Source organism: Fukomys damarensis, unplaced genomic scaffold (assembly GCF_012274545.1).
Source record: "Fukomys damarensis isolate Sample0158 unplaced genomic scaffold, DMR_v1.0_HiC HiC_scaffold_36, whole genome shotgun sequence".
Classification (NCBI taxonomy): Eukaryota; Metazoa; Chordata; class Mammalia; order Rodentia; family Bathyergidae; genus Fukomys; species Fukomys damarensis.
The window spans coordinates 43226977-43240284 of NW_022900948.1; the positions used below are offsets into that span (position 1 = coordinate 43226977).

General features: G+C 47.3%; 1 pseudogene; it reads right to left on the minus strand.

Moving 5' to 3' along the window:
* Positions 1 to 1875: 1875 nt before the first annotated feature.
* Positions 1876 to 11525, minus strand: LOC117284318 (annotated as a pseudogene).
* Positions 11526 to 13308: the final 1783 nt, after the last annotated feature.

The following is a 13308-nucleotide window of genomic DNA, read 5'->3' on the forward strand; positions in this document are numbered from 1 at the left end:
AGGAATGAAGGGAATGGAATTAATAGGAGATAAGGACAAAAACAGGAACAAAGTCTTTGTAAATAGGGAGACGTGGAGGGCCTGAAGAGAGGGCAGGGAAATTAGAAAAAAATTAGAACCAAGATATGTTATGTAAAGGTATAAATTTCCAATGATGAATGTCATTATAGTGTGTACCTAAAATACACCAATAAAATAAAAAAAGAATATAAAATAGTATAAAAAAGTAAAAATTTCAAATCATACATTAGAAAATAATAAAGTAATGTGTAACACATTGTGAGACCTGACTGAGCTAAAGTGATTCCATGTTGGATGAGTACTGGCCCCAGAGGCCGTTGTGTACCAGTCCCCTTTGTAGTTGCACCCCTACCTACGTTTGAACCTTTGCTTAGGAATATGGGAGTACATAACTTTGCAATCTTAAATTAGCCCCAACTGTGAGTAATTGTGAGTTAATAGGTAACTGCTTGGTAGAAACTGGGAAACTAGATAGAAACTGTAACTGGGAAACTAGATAGAAACGGTAACAAACTAGAGACCCGAAGTAAATCACTCCACTCCTTGTTTGCCCGTAACTGAATGTTCCGAACACCACAATCTATGAGACAATGGGTAATCGATCTGCTGACCATTAGTACGTAATAGTCGAGTACATGATTGATGACCACCAGCTCAGATCAACGACCACTTGCCTTTGTCCCCTTCCTGTAAGTTTTGAGTGTTAACTCCCCCATAGCCCATTATAAGAACAGCCTCTGACTCTGAATTAGTTGCATCTCTGAGCTACTTGGCTCCAGCAGTGCCATCTGAACAGACTAATAAAGGTCTGTTTTCCAACTTGTCCGGTGTGTTCCTTCCTGGGTGATTCTTCCTGCTCGTCAAACTCCTGGAGCAATTGCTGGGCTACATGCCCAGCATCTTGGAGGCCCTTTCGGCTGTTCAAGCTCCTCGGAGCAGTAGTAAGACCCTAGGTCTTACAACATGGTTGTACAGTACTTATAGGTTAACAGTGATAAAATATCTAGTTAAATATATGTTTTCATTATGAAAGATATCATCCCCAGGTTAAATAAATGGCAGTGCTAGTTTCTACAAGGTTCACTGGGAAAGGGTGTCCCAGCTTGAGGGATAGCAGTGGTGTGGGGGAGCTGTGTGGTTTGTTGGCCACTACCTTTGCCCTGACAGAAGCACATGGACCCCTGACTTATGGAAGATGACACTGGAGGGGTAGACCTTTGGAAGAGACCCTCAAGACTTTTGTCCTTGTGCACTCAGAGAAGTCCTAACTCCTTGATTCAATGTGCACAGTGAGAGTTACAAGCAAGAACATTTCACGGACCAAAAAGAAAAAGCAGAATGAACCATATAAACACACCTATGTTCCACAGTTAAGTCAATTATGCATGAAAGTGAGAGAAAATTCTCATTGCAACTGGTATCTGTAAATCTAAAATGTGGAGACACTGATATACCACAGTTGAGAAGAATCACACAGCATTTATATCAAAGGAGAGTGAGAAGAATAGTAGGCCATTTTAAAACCTAGAATTATCATATTATACAGAGAAAAGAGAGATAAACCAAACTCACCAGCCTGCTATCATCAACTAACAGGCAACTGAGCATATATCTTTATCATAATGCTTTTTCAGATTATTTCTAAATCCAGGAAATTTATTGAATATTAAACTGCCATTTAAAAGTCAGCTATAAAGGGGTTGCAAGAACTCTCTCACAAACTGAACTCTTAATTTTAATATATGGGTTTCCAAGATGCCACAAGAAGACCTTATGATGCTAACTCAAAACAAAGGTATTTCAGTCTTGAAGAAAAATAGTCCTTTATCATTAACTTGGTTTCACTCATTTCAATCACAATATCTTTTCTGAAGAGAACTTTTTTCCAACTATCTCACATCTGGTCATAATTTCCTGGATCTGAATCCACTGACACAGGAGGAATTTTATCTGTGAATAAAGAGGAAATAGTTCCACTCACTTCAAATCTTCATCAAAATTATCTGAAGTAAGTTGAGCTGTTCTATTGGAAACTGTTATCGAGGCTCTTAATTTTATTCCTTCAGTTACATTTTCAGATACGAGCATTAATTCTTCATCTTCACCAGAATCATGCACCAAGGGTGTGATGGAGGATCTCTCATTATTTACATATGGTCTTCACAGAAACATTACAGTAAAGGTAAGGGAAAAAAAGTAAGCTCCAACACATATCATCAACCTGGAGTGACCTCCACTCTGACATTTTGCAATTCTAAATGTCTTAGTTGTCCTCACCATGAACACAAGAGAATCTTAATTTTAATATAAAACAGGACAGTACAACTGAGAGTATTTGTAAAGCTCCTGTATGACGAAAATTTCATTGTGTTCCTTCTTAACAATAGAGAACATATATAGTTTGTGCCAAACTCATCAAAATACACCAGCAAAAGTCTCAGATCAGCACACACACACACACACACACACACACACACACACACACAGGCTGCCCAGAAGACTAAAATCAGAATTATTCATCCTAATGACTCCCATGATGTTATCAAAGGTAAAGAAAAACAGTCCCACATCAATTATCCTGTTCATGACTGTCCCTAAGAAAGGCTTCTCACTGGCATGGATCTCCCACCCAAAAAGCAACTGTGGAGGATATTTGTGGTTTCTGCAAAATTGCAGGGGTTTCCAGGAACAATTTTTCTAAGACAAAAAAAATCTGTGGGACCAGGGATTTAGCCCAGTTGTTTTGCCACCTGCCTCTCAAGCACAAGGTCCCAAGTTTGATCCCTGGTTAAAAAAAAATCTATGGATGACTGAATCTGTGAATTCTGAACCATTACTTCGTGGGTATGTGGTATAACTGGAATATAATGTTTTTAAATCTTTTAAATCTTTCAAGGATGATTCTAGAATGGCAATAGCTGAGTCAGTTTGTATTTTGTATTTTCAGTTTATTGGGTTCTCCCACACTAATTTCCATAGTCATTGTACTACTTTACACTAGTTTCTCACAACAACACAGAAGGACTCACCTCCCAGCCTTGCCAACATTTTTTTATTGTTTGAATTCTTGATGATAGCCATTTTCCCCACATTTAGAGGAAATCTCAGTGCTATTTTAATAACAAGAGCAAACATTTAAATTCCATCTTTGTTATCTGGCTACAACATCCATTGATCCTTCCTGGTTTTAAACATTTCTGTCTGTTTCCTGATAGCTCTTTATTATTCAACATATGGTCACTATTGCCATCTAAATTTTCAATTTTGTTGTCCAATGCCCAGTGTTCTTGAAATAAGCGCAAAAGTCTTCATCAACACAAAGTTCATGTTTTAGGGGGACATCTACCCAAGGTAAAATTCTATATTATGGATTCTTTTTTCACCTCTGTTACTCTAGCTGAGAACATTCATCAAGACGGTTTCTATAGATTAAATGCCACTTTGGTAACATCAAAGGCCCAGAAAAATTGTATGACTTCACAGAAAACTCGATCTCTCTGGAGTTAAACATAGGTTTCCAAAATATCAAAGGTCCTGATATACCTTTTAAGCTGATGCTGAAACAGAGGGCTGGACAGACCTCCCTGTGGCCTCATGGATGTGTCCTTGGGCATCATTTTTGTTTTGTGACAGATTCTCACTAATTTGTCTAGGCTGGGTCAAAGCTATCCTCTTGCTTCAACTGCACAGAGTTCTGGGATTATAGACATGTGCCACCACTCTAGACTCATGGTACATGTCAAAGGCATAGAAAGTAGTGTAGGTGGAATCCCTAGGGCTCAGACAGGAAAGGGAGAGGTGGTGGTCACAGATTGCTAAACTTTGCTTCCTGTATTTTCATTATCCAGGCCAGAGGGATGAGATAGGGTATAGTATGGGCTGTCAGGTGTGGGGGCTGAGACAGTACCCTATCCATCAGCTCAAGATCCCCTATAAAGTACCTTCCCTTGGGGCCCATGAGGACAGAGTCAAGGTAGTGACATAAAAATCAGGCGGTGGGCACAGCCAAGGAGAACACTTTTAGTTCCATATAAAGCCAGGATCACAGTCTAGCCTCAAGTCAAGTATCCATGGAAATCACGGCCCTTATAAGTGAGCCATCTTTAAAAGACATTGCACCACAAAGCTGGCCAGGAAATATCTCCTTTAGGGACAAGTCTGGAATCAGCCATTTTAGAGACAGTTCTGAGACCTTGGATTAGAACCAGTGGTCTCCACGGCCCAAGGATGTGGCCAGAGACAGTGTTAGTCTGAATAACTTCTCAAGAACAAGGACAAATCCTGGAACCCCAGACCCAAAGTAACTGGAATGCATAGCAGCAGAGTTCGGCTCTGCAGCGAGCTGTGTCTGCAGTTTCAGCACTTGGCTTTCTCACTTGTCCACCCACATCTGTGACCCATGGACCTAGCTCTTGGTATCTATTTGCTGGGCTCATGGGAGAGGTAAAATCCAGAGGGGTTCCTACAGTCCTGTCTGTTCCTCAAATGAAGACAAAGCATGGGGGATGAGAGGGGCTCAGGCATCTCATCCTGCTCCAGGGCCTGGCCTAGGGCTCCTGTGAGATCTAGGGTCTTGGTTCAGAATACTCAGAGCAGACATGCTGTCCTTTCTTCTCTATAATGTCCACTGTCAGCTGCTCTGCCACTCCTTGATCTTTACAAAAACCGAATGAAGCAGAGGCTATAGGAAAAATCACACTGGCTCTTTTCTTAGCTTTTTTTTTTTTTTAACTGGTTTCTTGAGACAGAATCTCCTTCTGCACTTCAGACTGATTTGGAGCTTACTTACTCTATAGTTCAGGTGGCTTTGTAGTGCCATGAATCCTCCTACATCAATCCCCTAAATGCTAGGATTTCAAACATAGGCCATCACATCGGGCATGTTCTTTAGATTTTGCATCACAGAGAGCAGATGTTGCCATATCGTTATGCTTTGTGTTTTTTCACTCGCCAAAGCCTCATGCAGATGAGGTGGGCCTTTCTTTTTCAGAGGCAGTAGAATATGGAATGTGTGATGCTGGGGTTAAAGGCATGTGATTACTAAACCACTACATGTGACTGATTGGTTTGGAACCGCCCTGGTCCTGGTAGTCTGAATGAGATAAAAGGGACAGAGAGACGCTGTTAATTTTCACTTGTTGCCTTTCCTGCCTTGTGCGTGCCATGTCGTTTCTCTTCTGTGATGCTTGTTTGCTATCCCGACCTTGGAGCCATCCGATTATGGACTGAAACCTCTATGAACTGTAAAGAAAACAACCTCCTCCCCCTCCAACTTTGGTGGTCAGATATTTTGTCTCAGTGACAAGGGAGAAGTAACTAACACACATACTCATCCACACCCTGGTCTCAAAGAGTCAGATACGACAGCTTGTCTAGATTCCAGCTGGTGGCACATAGGCGGGGCCAATCAGATGTAAGAAGAGGCATGGTGAGCGCACATTGGAAACTTTTGTTTGTAACACACTGTGGAAGCCCTGTCTGCTGTCCCCTTGCCTTCTCTCTACACTGCACAGTAATAAGGGGGGGTGATGGTGGAGATACGAATATCTTGACATTTGTTTCTTTTTTTCATTAAGTTTGTTGATACATTTTAGGCATACAGTACAGTTAGATTCATCACTGAGATCTTGTACCTTTGCATGATGTATCTTGGTTCTTGTTTTTTCCCCATTCCATGCCCTCCATTTACCTGCTCCACCCCTCTCTATTTACAGGGGCTTTGATTCCATTTTTTCCTCTTGTCTTACTTTTTTCTAATCCATTCTTTCCTTTCCTTTACCCTTCCCACTTCCCCTATGGCTTTAGACCTTCTCTTCCTACTTTGAATTATCAATTATACATTTTGACCCTTCCAACTGTACCCACTCTGGCTGTTGCCCTTCCAAGCGGGGAAGAGGCTGAAGGGATTCTTGAGTGTTGTACATCCACGGAAGGGCAGCTGTTTCTGCCAGTGGGTGGATGGGGACGTTCAGACCAGAAACAGACCCAGCCGTGGGAGTCTTCTCCCAGGCTGCTGGGCTCCTGGCAACATCTTCCCCCACCAGCCCTTGCCCTGCCTCAGTTTCAGAATGCACCTTCAGGTGGTCTGCACGTGGTCATGATAGGGGCAGCACCCTGAATAAGGTCAGCACGGGCACAGTGTCATGGTGGAATCGAGAGGTGGAGACTGTGTCTACAGGTCACTGGCAGAGGAGCAGGGATCCACCCTTGCCCCCCCCAAAGCCCACCCTCTGCTTCAATAGGTCTCACCATCTACTCTGCCCACCAGGAACCCTCTGCTCTTTGTTGCCATCACCCAGCTACCACAGGGTCCTGGTGATCTTGGGATGGCTGCCTTTTACACCCTCTTCAAGACCTTCACCTTGCTGGCACTGCTGATATCAGACCTATTGCAGTTGGCCAATGTGGGCAGGAGGTGTGGCTCCAAAAGTGTTACTCTTAGATGGAGCACCCCTCTAAAGCTGCTCTGTAACTGGGTCAAGGGTTGAGATTGGGGTGTCTTTCAGAAGGGTCTGGGTGTTGTGCCCTTGGGCCAAACAGTAGCAGCTATGGTGGCAGAGACCATGAAATGCTCTGTGCCTGTGCCTTTTCACTGCACTGTTACACAGGACTGCAGTCTGGGGACCCTTTGGCTCTCTCCCTCCTCATGAACCCGAGTGCAAGAAGCACACTCTTGGAACTCTGGCAGCTCCTGTTTATTTAGCAGAAAAAGGTCACTCAGCTGCCGCAGCGTGGCTTTGGAAGAGATGGCTCGGGATCACTGCATTGTAACAAGGATTGTCTAGTTTGTTCATGTGCATGGTAGCTATTGATGCAGGAAAGTGGCACCTTGTGCTGAAGTTATAAAAAAATGGGGGGTGCAAAGGTGCATCAAAGGAGATACCCCAATAGAGATGGCTAGGATTTGGCTTAGACAAGATGAGAACAACAGCAGCTCCAAGACTCCTGACTCTCCTTGCCCTGTCCGCCAGTCAGCACCTGCCAAGCCATGTTCACTGCCCATTTAGCTATTGATGCACTTCTATTGTAGGGAATCAAAGCAGGCAAGTGTGTGTGTGAGTCTGTGTGTGTGTGTATGTTTGTTTGTGTGTGTATGAGAGAGAGAGAGAGAGAGAGAGAGAGAGAGAGAGAGAGAGAGAGAGAGAGAGATATCTTGGTGCCAGAAACCCTAAATGCATAAACTGGCACTGGTTGCCTCAGGATGCTCCAGCTGAAAAGTATCTGAGGGTTCTCTGAATTGAGGGCCTGAGGTTGGAAAACCCAAAGGGCTGGGACTCACACTATTCTGGCACTAAGGCCTCCAGTGTGTTTACCTGGTGCCCATGGTAGTCCTCTCTCCAGGTCAGGCCACGTCAAGGAATGGACATTTTCCATGTCAGGAATGAGCACCCTCCAAAGGAATGGGGAGAAGGTCCTTGGTAGACAGATCGATTAAAGGAGAAGACTCAGAAGAGCAAGACCCAACATATGGAAAGGAGGTGGCTCAGGGAGGGAAGACTGGAAAAACTGGGACCTGGACCTAAATCACCATCTGGGCAAGGGCTGACTAAACTGGAGGAGCACTTTGGGACACATACACCCCAAAATCTGAGCCGCCATCACCCCAGTGACTAGAACAGGAGGCCGAGTCTCTCCTCTCCCCTTTCCCTGAGCAGGGCCCGGACACACCCCATATTACTTACCCCTCTTGACAGGCGGCCATCGGCCATGGGGGCAGTGATGGTGATGTGGTCATCAGAGAAGCCCAGAGACTTGGAAACTTCAATGTATCGCATTTCCATTTCGGGGCTCAGCTCCATGGTCCTGCCTGGGGCCAAGAAGGCGGTGAGAAGGGAACAGAGAGAACTCTGTAATTTAAATTTTTGAGACAGTACCTTGCTGTGCAATTCAGTCTGGCCTTAAATTCACAACCCATATTCCTCAGGCAACCCAGTGCTGTAATGATCTTGAGTCACCACCACCAGCTCACTACATAAACTCTGTTAGCTAAGTGAAGGAGGCCTCAGAGCCCTTTCCCAGGGAGGGTCTGTGGAAAGGCCTCCTCCCTAAGGGATGGAATTGAACAAGAAGAGATTCTTGTAGGATGGCAGACCCTTTCCCCAGGTGTAACCAGGAACCAGGGCCCTGAGCAGAAGGAGTGACGACCTACCAGAGAGAATATTCTCGAACTACACTCTGTTTTTAAAAATGGACACACTCAACACGATGGCAGTCTGATTGTAGTCAGTGGCCAGCACTCTCATGGTGTAGTTCTCTGATCCTGCAGTGCAGATGCCACAGGGTCATCCTTTCCTGACCAGGAGAAAGGGGATGACCCCTCCCTCCCCAGGCACTCAACATCCTCTCCACACAGGACAGCACCTGTGTGGAGGGGCAGGGAGTCCTCTGCTTGTCTGAAGGACTCGGCCCTCAAATTCCCGTGCCCAGCCTCGCTCACTCAGGACTCACGTGTGATATTGCCCAGGATGAACTGGCCAGGCTGGTCACTTGGGACCATAGGGTCACTTTTGTATTCACATTCACGATGACTGTAAGAGGGAGAAATGGTGGGCGACAAACCTGCAGAGTGCACAGGTGTGGTCCTGTGGGCTAAGATTGGACCAGAGCTGCAGCAGGACTCTGAAGCTCGAGTCCAGCACAGCCCACGACAATCAGCCGCACACCATGACAAGTGCCCCACCTTGCCCACAATCATGTTCCTGGGCCTTCCCCTCTGAGCCCATACCTGGACTGCTATGGGGCCTGCTCAACACTCCCTCCACCCCACACTTTCTCCTGCGATGCCTCCCCAAGAGGGACTGATGCACACAGATCCCAGGCACTGACCTTATCATTGGGCTGCGCTTTCCCTATCTCTCCTGCACATTTCCTTTGTGCTTCCAATCTGCTCCATGCCCAGCGCTGCCCTAGCCCTTGAGCCAAAACTGACCTCTCACCTGTGTCCTATCTATGCAACCTACAGAGGACACCAAATCAGCCTTTTCTGGGCCCTTAATTCTCCATATGTGAGTCGGTCCAACCAGTAACCAGGGTCAGATTGACGACCTACCAGAGAGAATATTCTCGAACTACACTCTGTTTTTAAAAATGGACACACTCAACACGATGGCAGTCTGATTGTAGTCAGTGGCCAGCACTCTCATGGTGTAGTTCTCTGATCCTGCAGTGCAGATGCCACAGGGTCATCCTTTCCTGACCAGGAGAAAGGGGATGACCCCTCCCTCCCCAGGCACTCAACATCCTCTCCACACAGGACAGCACCTGTGTGGAGGGGCAGGGAGTCCTCTGCTTGTCTGAAGGACTCGGCCCTCAAATTCCCGTGCCCAGCCTCGCTCACTCAGGACTCACGTGTGATATTGCCCAGGATGAACTGGCCAGGCTGGTCACTTGGGACCATAGGGTCACTTTTGTATTCACATTCACGATGACTGTAAGAGGGAGAAATGGTGGGCGACAAACCTGCAGAGTGCACAGGTGTGGTCCTGTGGGCTAAGATTGGACCAGAGCTGCAGCAGGACTCTGAAGCTCGAGTCCAGCACAGCCCACGACAATCAGCCGCACACCATGACAAGTGCCCCACCTTGCCCACAATCATGTTCCTGGGCCTTCCCCTCTGAGCCCATACCTGGACTGCTATGGGGCCTGCTCAACACTCCCTCCACCCCACACTTTCTCCTGCGATGCCTCCCCAAGAGGGACTGATGCACACAGATCCCAGGCACTGACCTTATCATTGGGCTGCGCTTTCCCTATCTCTCCTGCACATTTCCTTTGTGCTTCCAATCTGCTCCATGCCCAGCGCTGCCCTAGCCCTTGAGCCAAAACTGACCTCTCACCTGTGTCCTATCTATGCAACCTACAGAGGACACCAAATCAGCCTTTTCTGGGCCCTTAATTCTCCATATGTGAGTCGGTCCAACCAGTAACCAGGGTCAGAACTACTGCAGGCGAATGAGCCCATTCTCCCCACTCTGAGTCCTCTTCTGCCCAGCATCTCTCCATCTCCAGTCTGTGCCTGCCTGACCTTACCTTCAGGGCTTAGACATCGCCGTGCAGTAGCTGTGCTGAGATTATGCCCTTTCAGAGCCCCACCTCTGGCTCAGAGTGAGATAGCCCAGATCCTGTGCTGGAAACACTCTCCTCCAAGCTGCTCATTAGCCCCTGCTTGGGTATCTAAGATGATAGTTGTCTGCTTTCCTGCCTTCTAAGGTAAAGCTCTGAGTCAGAGTCCATCAGCCATGTCTGTCACCCACGTGCTTCCTTTTATATCGCGGTGATGGTGGTGGTGATAGTGCTGCTGTAGACTGAACACGTAGAAAGGGAACTGAGCAGCATCCATAGCCTGATTCTTACTATTAATTTTGAGGCCTCATCTCCTAACGTTACCCAGGCTGGATATGAACTTGTGATTCTCGTGCCTCAGCCTCTGGAGCTGAGTCTGCTAAGATTACAGAAAGGGTGGGTATTTTAAGATCATGTGCCTATAAGCCCTACATGGGACTTCCCTAGAAGCCCTTGGGCGGGATCCCTTGCTGGGTCCGCTGTCCCTCTTTTGCCTCTGGGACACCTTACTCTCTTCTTCTTTTCTTCTGATTCTGTTTGTTCAGAAACGACCAAGGAAGGTTGATGGAACAGAGGGAGGAAGAGTGTGGAGAAGGAAGAAGGAGAGAAATAGTGAAGCACGAGAGGTAGGAGGTACAGAAGGAGGAAGGGAGGAAGACTCACTAAGTGCAGAGCATTGAGATGAAGGACATTTATTTTCCTTCATTTGGTTAACCCGGTGTTCATGACATCAGTCTGCCTCACAGACCCCCTGGTGTTGGCAGCTTTACCTGACCGAGGTGTAGGTGACATTGTAGCTGTGGTCACCTTTCAGCTCCTAGGTGACCATACGCATGGCTCGTTGGCGTAGACATTAGTTCTTCAATGTGTTCTGTGGCACGCCGATGGTGTACCACTTCCCCTGGAACTGCAAGGGACTGATAACAGGACAGCCCAAGAGCCTCCCCTCCTCTCGGTCCCTTCTGGGACCTCTGACGATCCCTTTGTTAGCAGGGCTGGGAATGGTCTTTTCTGAGAAGCCAGGTGGAGCTGGTTGTCCAGAACCAGGAAGGCTCCTGGCTGAAGAGTTAGGGCTGAGCTGTCAGGCATGGAGTGGCACTGAGCAACTGCTAGTGGGTCTCACAGAATTTCAGTTTTCTGGTCTTTGCAGAGGGACGGAAGATGTCCCCACTTCACTTAGATAGGATGTGGACTCCCTGAGTTCTCCCAATGAACACTGTCCCTGAGTCCATTTGTCTAAGCCAGTCTCTATTGTAACTGTCCCTGTACCCCAGTCCCTCCCTGCAGTTGCCCTTGCAGAGCCCTCCCTGGTGTTCCTGGAAGTCTGGCTGCAGTGGGAACTTGTCCAGTGGTGCGATTTCAATCATGCCGGGAATAGAGTCCAGAGCCGGCTTATTCAGACCCCCCAACAGGAGGCCCAGCCACAGGAGACCCAGGACCATGGCTGCAGAGAAGCTGCTGTGCTGGCCAATATAGGAGGAGAAAGAGAAGCACCAAGAAAGCCAACTGGGGAAAACTATTTACCGCCTCCAATCGGCCCCTCCGTGGGTGGGGAGATCCTTTGATAAATCTCGGACAGGGGAGTCCTTTGGTGGCCACTCCTTCAGAAACACATAACCAGATATGTTCCACTCCCCTGCGGGTCAGGATTCTGCACTATAGAGAAAGGGAAAGGGAACAGGAGGACCTGCTGCCACCTGTGCAGTGTGTCCATTTGAAGAGCTCCCTCTGTGCTCACTGAGCCTCTTCCCTCCGACTGATAGCTTTGGCTGCTCTGGGCCCCGCAAGCAGTTGGATCCATGGAGGAGACGCTGATAGCCTGTCTTCCTCAGGCCAGTACAGACTACAACCAGGTCTAAATGTCCAAGGACAGGGAGAGAGGCTCTTTGGTGATTGCTTTGTTGCATGGCAGGAATTCAGTCTAACTTCCTGTCTGGTTTCCAGAAGCACAGGACAAAAGCAATGTCCAGCCATACCATGAAGGTCACAACGAGCAGGGTTCACCTGGACAAACACGGATATTTGAGGGGCAGGGAGCTGGGCAAGCAACAAAGAACAACACTGAGCACTCCCCGAGACCTTGACCATGGGATGGCTGCAGCCCTTCTGCACACTCATGGTCAGGAGACTCTGACTCTCAGAGCATCGGTCACTCCTCCTCAGGTCCCAGCTCTCTCCTCTGTTCTCCCAGCTTTCTCACATAAGCTTTCACTCTCATGAAGTCAGTACTAGACCTGAGCTTTCTCTGCATGACTAGCAAGTGCCTGAGGGAGGGTGTTTCCTCCATGGGAGCCTGCCAGCATAATTGGGAGGCAGCAATGTACCACAGGCCTGTGAAGCATTCACTTTTATTTATTTATTCTTTTAATTGTGCCGGGGATCACACTCAGGCCCTTGCACTTACAAGGCAGGTGGCGGACCCCCTGAGACACATCCCTGGACCTGTACAGTATTTGCTGAGGTGGCTCAGCTGTGATGTCACACATATCAAGCACACTTTCCCCAAGGCGGAACTGGATTCTTGGGTTTCTTGGGGACTAAACAGGCCCTGAGTTCCTCTGCCCACCTGCTGCTTAGGCAGCAGCCTGGTCCCTGGGGTGCTGGGCCTGACGGTGAGATCCTCTAGAGAACCAGTAGGGAGGGGTAGCCTCACCTCCCACACAAGACAGCTTTCCATGGCACCTCACACCGAAAGCTTAATGATGAAAAAGTAGAGATTGAAGGAAAACAAAGCTGTGGCCACCAGAGTATGCCGCACTCTCTGCCCCATCTCCTGACCCTAAGCGATTTGTATCCACCGTTCTCTGTGGCCCAAATGGTATCCTCGACATGGCAGGGTGGCATATGTCTGTAACCTCAACATTCATGGAGACTGACAGGCAGGAGGACTGCAAGTCTGAGCTGGCCCAGACAACTTAGCATGACACTGTCTCAAAAGAAAAAATCAAAGGAAGGCTCTTCCTCCACCTTGGCAGAAATGAAGCCCTGGTCATATTGGTAAGGCTACATGGAGGACCATCCACACTTTGTTACAGCATCATCTTAGAAAGCAAGTCAGGATGTCTGATATTTTAAAATATATTTTACTTTAGGGATCAACTTTTCTCTTAAGATATTCAGTAGTTCTGGGCCTGAGTCTTTTGCCACAGAGTGGCATTTGTAGTATCAAAGGCATCACAGGGTATGCTCTTAAGTAGCAGTGGGGAAGTAATGTATCACCAAATT